Source organism: Triticum urartu, chromosome 7, assembly GCF_003073215.2.
Source record: "Triticum urartu cultivar G1812 chromosome 7, Tu2.1, whole genome shotgun sequence".
In the NCBI taxonomy this organism is placed as follows: Eukaryota; Viridiplantae; Streptophyta; class Magnoliopsida; order Poales; family Poaceae; genus Triticum; species Triticum urartu.
In genome coordinates, this window is record NC_053028.1 from 97,316,864 (window position 1) to 97,325,975 (window position 9,112).

At 42.1% G+C, this 9,112-nt stretch overlaps 1 long non-coding RNA gene across 11 annotated transcripts; it reads right to left on the reverse strand.

Moving 5' to 3' along the window:
- Positions 1 to 1,144: 1,144 nt before the first annotated feature.
- LOC125524537 lies at positions 1,145 to 8,126 on the reverse strand. Of its 11 annotated transcripts, none has more exons than XR_007290814.1 (10): positions 7,609 to 8,126; positions 7,222 to 7,461; positions 7,006 to 7,066; positions 6,276 to 6,360; positions 5,632 to 5,729; positions 4,359 to 4,506; positions 3,854 to 4,017; positions 3,647 to 3,755; positions 2,435 to 2,581; positions 1,145 to 1,649 (listed from the first exon to the last, which is right to left on the reverse strand). It is a non-coding gene; the product is annotated as an uncharacterized LOC125524537 (long non-coding RNA). The 11 variants fall into 11 exon arrangements; XR_007290817.1 differs by having other exon boundaries at positions 7,222 to 7,464; XR_007290811.1 differs by having other exon boundaries at positions 6,276 to 6,352; positions 7,562 to 8,126.
- Between the last annotated feature and the right edge of the window lie 986 nt (positions 8,127 to 9,112).

Genomic DNA, 9,112 nt, shown 5'->3' on the forward strand with positions numbered 1-9,112 from the left:
AGACCGCGAAAGGCCAAGTGATGGGGATCGTTTGTAGAGCGGTGGGGGCATATGGCTTTTGTTGGCGAAGAGCTGGCATCCGACGCAAAGTTGGACCAGGTCCTGTGCATCTGCTCAGGCAGTCGGCCAGTAAAAACATGTACGGAAGGCCTTGCTAACAAGGGCCCGAGATGCGGCGTGGTGCCCGCCGAGACCGGCATGAATTTCAGCCAAGAGATGCCGCCCCTCTTCCTCGGAGATACATCTTTGAAGAAATCCGGTAGCGCTTTTCTTGTAGAGCTCTTCGTCATGGACCTTGTAGGCCTTCGAACGCCGGACAATGCGGCGAGCCTCATTCTGATCCTCCAGGAGTTCTCTCCTATTAAGGTAGGCCAAGAAGGGTTCGGTCCATGGGGCAATGACTGCCATGATGAGATGGGCCGACGGTGTTATTTCGGTGGCTGGGCCGCCGATGATATTGTTGTGTTCGGAATCTGGGTTTGTATTCGGATCCGAACTGGTGTTGCTGCTCTCCCCTTGCCACACCACAGGCGGCTTGAAAAGCCTTTACATAAAGATGTTAGGTGGGACGGGGTTGCGCTTAGCACCGATGCGGGCAAGGACGTCCGCCGCTTGATTACTTTCTCAAGCCACATGATGAAACTTGAGCCCCTCGAATCGAGCCGACATTTTTAAGACGGCGTTGCGATAAGCCGCCATCTTCGAATCTTTGGCATTAAAATCTCCATTTATTTAAGATATTGTGAGGTTTGAGTCCCTGCGCACTTCCAGACATTGTATGCCCATGGAGACAGCCATCTGGAGACCTAATACGTCTCTAACGTATCTACAATTTTTTATTGTTCCATGCTATTATATTATCAACCTTGGATGTTTTATATGCACTAGATGACCAGTTGCGCCAATGGCGCAAAGGCCAAGAGTAAGCCATGTATTGAAAGAGTGTACATTAATATTATTCGGGCACATATTGAAACATATGAGAAAAAATTCCACTTACTATAAGTACAAGTGATGCAACACATATCAGTATTAACAGAACCGTTAATTAGTCAGCCACAAATCCACACCCAGAAGCACATTGCACAGGGTTGAAACTTTTAAACCTCACATTCCCAAGCAATCTTAAGGAGGGCCAACAGAATTGAAATCACTGATGCAAAGTATCAGCAGTTAGTAATATTTATACACACAGCTTCTTTATTGTAGTTATATATGATGATGAAATCAGTACGTAAATCAGCACCAAGGATAGCCGATCAGACAAACAAAAATTCTGCATCCCACTGAACAACACTATTATGCAAGAGCTTGAAGCTTTGGAGCCAAGGCTACGAACCTTCAAATCCAACAAAACATCTTACCATGCAAACACGGTAAAATGGGAAAGAAAGACTCTAAATGTGACACACCAAAAGCGAAAGAAAATGTTGAACAGCCTGGGCATGCGGAGTTGTGCCGGTGACCTGGTGACGCCGAGCAGCACGTGGATGTGGACCAGCCTGATTACGGTGGCGGTGTTGCCCTCCTCATCGACCTTCAGCAGCTCGCCAGAGTCTGCAATGCTCATACTTTGCATCGAGTAAACCCATCTCACTAAGAACGGGAATGAGCATCGCCTTTGGCATGATCTTGATAGCATCCACTTCCTACAATAGAACATGCAAAGAGACATAATGAGGATAATATTATGCATGCACCACTCTGCACAAAAAACTCTCCAAGGAACCAGCTTTTATTACTCTACCTCCTGTTCTCTAGCTTTCAATATTAAAGGAAAAAAGCAATTCCCATTAATTGCATACCACATAGCTAAACCCCAGATTACAATACACAAAACAGAGCAAAACTTCTTCATAATTCAATTAAAATGAGGCCATATGCATCATGATTAAAGTTGCTCCCTGTATTGTATATACAACCATGATTCAAAGTGCTCCTTGTACGGTATATGCAACCATGTATATACAACTATATCATTTATAGGCCATGCATATACAACTTAAGAAAACATAAATACGGAACTGCATATGCATCTGCATATAAAGCAGGTGATAAAATCTACAAATATTACAATAGCAATTGTGGCAGCACAAAAAGTGTAATTGGACATCACCATTTAACAACTAAGGCTATAAAATAAAAGATGATTGTGCAGATAGCAAAGGAAGATTCAACATTATTGTGTCATTGACAAATGTTTCAGGTAACAGCAAATCAACTTGGGTATGTGCTCTATTAATTCATTTTATAAACTGATATAAGAGTTCTAATTTATTTCATTTATCCCATTTAGTTGTCTCAATACATATTTAACCCATGTTGTGGGCTCACATAAAGACATGACAAGTTCACTGTACTCGGCTTGCCCAAGTTACTTGACCAGACGATGTTGATCCACTTACTTGCTTTTCTCAAAAAAAAACCTACTCACTTGCTGACGACATGACCTTATCCATCCCCTCCTTCTGCACTCTCTCACTCACCCTGTAGCTTCCACCCCATCGTTGCTCCTCCTCTGCAGGAGATACGACTTCAATTGCAAGATCTACTCCCTCATGCATAAGATTTGCTTCCTGCCCTGTATGCATCACGTCACCAGGTCAGTTCCTCAGCTGAATCCTCATCAGGTCAGGCTACCTCAACCACTTCCAAGTGAACCTTAACAAATAGAACAATATTACTTCTAAAAGATAGCAAGTAAATCTGGAGTATTTCAGTTTTGAGCTCATGTTTTTCCCTAGAGGCAAGGCCAGAGATAGCAGAGTTTTGATTCTGAAACAAGGCAGCAGTGTAATTATTAGCCATCATTAAAATCAATATTATCTCATGAAAATGCCTACCCTGTTGACCCACTAATGGCATGACTGAAACTTCCTCTCTGCTAAACCTATGTGTGCTTCCTAATCAACACCTGAGTAATCACGTGTTAGACCGTCATACATGTTTATCTCATGTTCTCTTGATGTCTGAGAAATAGTACATGCATGTGTACTCTACAGTTTAAACAAGCTCAAACCCCTGCTATTCTTATTGATAGGGCACTTCTAGTGCTTCAGGAGTATTTTTTCAGCGTCAACAGCAATGATTAGGAATATCACCTGCATTGCAGAAGAATTAACAAAGCGAATGCAAGTTCATATATCTAAAAAAAGATCAGTAGGCTATGGAGACTCGAAAATAACATTTCTCTATGTGTGATTTGTGATAGTGTTATAATTGTTTCTTCATGAAACACATTTTAGAACTTCGAAAACTTATGTGCCTTCTTTCACAATGAACTCAAAAATAACATTTCTCTATATGCGTTGGTTCGCTTGCCATGATTGTCGTCTCATTCACCTAGCTGACTACTCATTCCTTTCGTAAGAGCAAATTAATTGTACACCCTTTGGTTCAAGTATAAACAAAATAGTAGTCTGTTTTTTATTGTTAATACATATGCAAACCCATGGAAGCATAACTGGACACATAATAAAAGGCTATAAGGTTGAAAATAACCCATAATTTGATTAATATATAGAGACTGGAAACTGAATTACTCTGAATAACAGAACATCTGCAAGTACGAACTAAAGATCTCAATCAGTTTTGGGTTCCAAGCACACAGAATTAAATATGTAAGATCTGGTGAAAGGAAACCGACCATCATGAAGAAATGCATCAGGTATATCAGTAGTCCATGAATGTAATGTGTATCAGGTCCTATCTTTTTTTGAAGTAACGCTGGTTCCTAAACGATCTGAACACTGTATCTGAGATATATTAAATTATATGAGTACAATTTATCTGATTCCTAAGAACGTATCAACAGGGCGATGAATAGAGAAAGGGATTTAAGAAACAAAGTTACCTGTCTGCTGAATAGTGGGCATTTGACCGACAGGCAAACAATGCAAACATTGAGGAGGTTAACAGGGGCACCACGAGTTGTTCGCAGCCTCGCTGATGAAGGCGACTTACTTATTTTCTTCAGATTTATTTCATACGCCTCCTCAATAATCATGGTACATACATCTATTAGCATAAATTTGAAACAAGATTGTAGCATGATCAGAACTTGGACGCTAAGGAGATGCAAGCATACAGAAAAAAGATCAAGGAGGACTGAATCTCAATCAGAGCATGATCAGAACTTGGACAACCGATTTCTTTGTTTTGAAAGCAAACATATAAAGGATGAACTATGAGAGCTAAACATAACTCTTTTGCATCAGATTGTAGTTAAACAAAATGATTATAGATGATTTGCTATTACACCCAACTAATAAAATGAAAAAGGAGGGGTCTACAGGAAAGGGAAATTTAATGTGTCAACAGAAACTCAAACTAAAGGCCGCACGCAAGATGGACCATACCTCTGAAAATTCTTCAACCACACCAGGCAGGAAGCAGCCCACCAAACAATGAAGGCGTGCACCACACCAGCGACAATTATTCATTGGAACACTAAGCGGCTTCCAAGAAGATATATTAAAGTGTCTATCATGTAGCCCAACCAATTGCCTGCAGAGTTTGACTCTATAAGTATCCAAGAACAATATCAATAAATCTCAAGAAATTTTGTCAAGGATATAACCAGGTAGGATTGTTCTCATAAATAATACAAACTGGCAAACTATGAGTTGAAGATGCATATTTTAGTTTCCCTAAATGACCGAGATGGATCTGTAGCGCCAACATCAAAGAAGAGGTTCAACTAACCATATAGATTTGAGAATACAGTACTTGTCCAGGATAAATGTGAGCTAACTATCTAGCACCAAGCCTGAACCAACGTGACGCTTATCAGGTTTCTTAATCGTCTAATTTAAGGGAGCAAAAAAAAGAACAAATTCTACATGAAAACTCTATTAATGTCTTAAGGTAAATGCTTCTTCATGTATCATATATGGCAGTTTGATAGAAAAAATAAGAAAACAATAGAGAAAATTAAAATATAATTATGTTTATCAAAAAGTCATAAGATAATCGATGAACTATAACTGGTGTAAAGCTCATCACCAATGTGAAGTATTAACAGGCAATAGCAGCCTTATTATATTGGAAAGAAGAAAAGTGTGAGACCCTGAGTTGTTTTATTTAACTACATAAGAAAAGCTACAGGTAGGCCTGGCATTCTTGTAGGCGCCACTAATTGTGAGGATACATGTGTAGAGTCACACAATTGAAACAATGAAAGAACAGAAAACTGGCCAAAGACACCCTTTCCAGAATGCAACACATGAGGAAAATATTGTCCAGGAAACAAATATGATTACTACAACATCACCTCATTCAAAACAATTAGGATGAGTTCTGGAAGACCATTTTCCATGAACCTAGCTACCTGTATTTCATCATGCATGTATCTTTTATTCACTCTTCCAAGAATACAGAAGCAAGGCAAATAAGCCGGCGATGGGGAAAAACTGAAAGCCAAGTTTATAAAGACCGAATCCAACTCCGATCAGTACCCGCAAAACAATAGTGATTTACTCTAGCTTCAGCAAACAATTATAGCAACATAGAGCAGTAATATCCGTAAACAAGATAGCAAGCAGGAAACATAACATAAAATAGAAACGTAACTCCCCTTTGTATTCTGATGTATATGCTTGTTTAGGACCATATATCTTCCGAAATTTGTACCTTATCAGCTGTTGATTTGGTTACCGCAGTTCGTCTTTTCCCTCATGTGAGTTTTGCGCCATCCTTACATGATTTAGCAGCAGCGACCTTGAAACGATCTGCAGAAAAACAAAATGAAAGTGAAATCAAATGGAATCACGTGTAGGCAGTACCAAAGTATGGTGTATGCCACTCCAATGGCATTTTGCCTGTACCCCATGCAACATCAAGTGAGGCATGAGCAATAGAGAGATTACATACCAACATCATGTATTAACCCCAAATCATGAATCAATACCAGAGGACCAAATAATGTCACCATCTCTGTACTAACAACCAACATTTTAGCATGTCATTTATTTACAAAGTAATGCTATGGTAGTCTAATTTCCCAAGGGCAAGTGTCCAATATACTTTCAGAATGTGCAGTTCAGATCATGCAGTTAGAAATAAACTTTATGGTAGTAACTCTACAGGACCTGCTATTCAGTTATCTTTTCTAGTAACAATTTTGAAAATGGCACAATGGTTAGTTCCTATTATTTAAGCTCACACTATTTAAACCGAGAATTTCTCGCATGCCATGATTTTTTTGTCCTAATCATACTCCTATATAACAACCGACAGACTCTAGCTTTTAAATTAGAAAAGGGAGAACAACTTACCATGCTCTTTGATTACTTCTTGGACCCATGTTTCCTATCACCAGTGCCCTCCCTGCCGCACAAATCCTCGCTGATCTCTGCAAATCTTCAAAAGGAAGCATCAAAATAACCAACATGTACCCACAGGATAGAAAAACAATTTTAATACAAGCTATCTATTTGATGGAAGGAACTTTATTTTATAACGGAATTCACTCCATCAGGCAAACTGTGATGTTTTGGCATCCACGGTCAAAGCATTAACGTAAAATTCAAATAAATTAACTTTTGTGCAGTAAATGCATACACTGTCGGGAGAAAATATTTTGTAAGAAAATTAGAGAAATTTAGATGAGTCAATCATTCTGGACTGCTTGGGTTGTGCCTACATCCAGTGATGTGGTAACCCAATTCTCCGAGGAGAACTAATTCTGCCTCATCCTTGTCACTACACCCCATACAAAAATTATAAAATTCGCAAACAACAGACGTACTTGATAATCAATCTTAACGAAAACAGATGTTCTATCTGTCCTCAAACAAATTATAAGCATTTAATAAAATTATTTGCTCAACAATTAAAAAATGGATCATTACAAATATTTAAAGGAAAAGATTAAACTGAACTTGCAGAGAGTATGTGTGTTCATTGGACATGCAATGAGTTTAGAACAAGAAAACTAAACTGAATTCAGACCACAGAACATGACAAACCTACACACACAGGGACAGAGGGTAGGCTAAGTATAACCTCATCGTGGGGAAGAAAAATCTGGGGATACCAAAATCGTTCAGGAATTTTTCCTGTGGACCTGGAAGCAAAGAAAAATCATAACTCTTAGCAGGTATTGGATGGGGGGAGAAGACGACCCTCTGTATATACAGGCAAATGAGCTTCCTCTGATTCGATCCAGTACAACACCGTCGTTAGTGAGATTAAAAAAGGCATGAGTAGCACAACACACACCTGTTTATTGCGAGTCCATAAGGCGAGCAAGATTTTCTCTTCCTCTTGCTTGTCTCCTTCCTCATCCTCCCTATCTCCTCCCACTCCTGCTGGCCAAGTCAACAAATCCAAGCATCAAAGTTGGAAACTAAAAGGAAAGCAGACAGCAGGGAGATGCCAGCATGAGAACCAAATCGAACAAGAATATCTCCTCCTCCTGCTAGTCTCCTTCCTCCTCATCCGTGGCCCCTCCTGCTCCTCCTGCTAGACAAAACGACAAATCAAAGCATCGAAGTTAGAAACTGAAAAAGAGAAACGGTAGGGAACATACCACCAAAAGAACCAAATCAAACCACCGTACTATGCCATTGTGGGAGAGATTGTAGGAGGAGCAGCAACGAGCGAGACCTTGCTGGGGACGGATTCCTGGTGACAACAGTGGAGTTGACTCGCGGCGGCAGCGTGGCACCCTCGATCCAATCCGCGCGCGACGCATCCTCACCTCCTCCCTGCAACTCCCATGACGGCACCGTCGGGCTGGGAAACCTTCCTGACCATCCCTGCCGTCGGTCGACTTGCGCGTGAGCGATGGGAAGGCGAGGAGGAGGAAAAGGCGAGGGCGGGGCCGCCAGCGCCAACGCAGCCATCTCTCTGTCACTGTCTTCTCCTCTCCTCTAGAGCTGCAGCTGGAGGTGAGAGCCGTGGCGGAAGGAGAGAGCCGAGGCGGGAGGAGGCGGTGCGACGCACGGGAGGCCAACGGCGAGGGCCCAGCGACGAGTGCCTCCATGGCTCGAGGACCCGACCTCGCTGGATCCCAGGGTGGACGAGATGCGGGAGGGGAGGAGGGGGTGCGACTGACGCGGGAGGATGGAGGAGGAAGCGAGCGTGGAGACGGCGGAAAGAGGAGAGTGGCGGGCGGCTAGGTCTTCTCCACAGGCGGCTGGCTTTTATATATCTGTACGTGAAATTACCAAGATGCCCTCGAGGGGGAACGAAAATTACAGGCGGTGGCAGCAGCGATTTAAAGGCGACGTGGCCGGGTTCGTTGTGACTACCACTTCTTCAGGTTTTATATGTTCAATATGTTCAATTTTATATGTTCAATTATATGCTATTTTATATGATTTTTGGGACTAACCTACTAACCTAGAGTCCAGTGACAGGTTTTGTTTTTTCCTTATTTTAGAGTATCGCAGAAAAGGAAAATCAAACAGAGTCCAATTGACCTGAAACTTCACGGAACTTATTTTTGAACCAGAAGAAGCCCACGGAGTATCGGAGATGGACCAGGAGAGTCCCGGGATGCCCACGAGGGTGGGGGGTGCGCCCACCCCCCTGGGCGCGCCCCCCTGCCTCATGGACAGCCCAGAGATCAACCGACGTACTTCTTCCTCCTATATATACCCATATACCCTAAAAACTTCAGGGAGCACAATAGATCGGGAGTTCCGCCACCAGAAGCCTCTGTAGCCAACGAAAACCAATCTAGACCCGTTCTGGCACCCTGCCGGAGGGGGAATCCCTCTCCGTTGGACATCTTCATCATCCCGACGCTCTCCATGACGAGGAGGGAGTAGTTCTCCCTCGGGGTTGAGGGTATGTACCAGTAGCTATGTGTTTGATCTCTCTCTCTCGTGTTCTTGAGGTGGTACGATCTTGATGTATCGCGAGCTTTGCTATTATAGTTGGATCTTATGATGTTTCTCCCCCTCTACTCTCTTGTAATGGATTGAGTTTTCCCTTTGAAGTTATCTTATCGGAGTCTTTAAGGATTTGAGAACACTTGATGTATGTCTTGCGTGGGATACCCGTGGTGACAATGGGGTATTCTATTGATCTAGTTGATGTATGTTTTGGTGATCAACTTGTGGGTTCCGCCCATGAACCTATGCATAGGGGTTGGCACACGTTT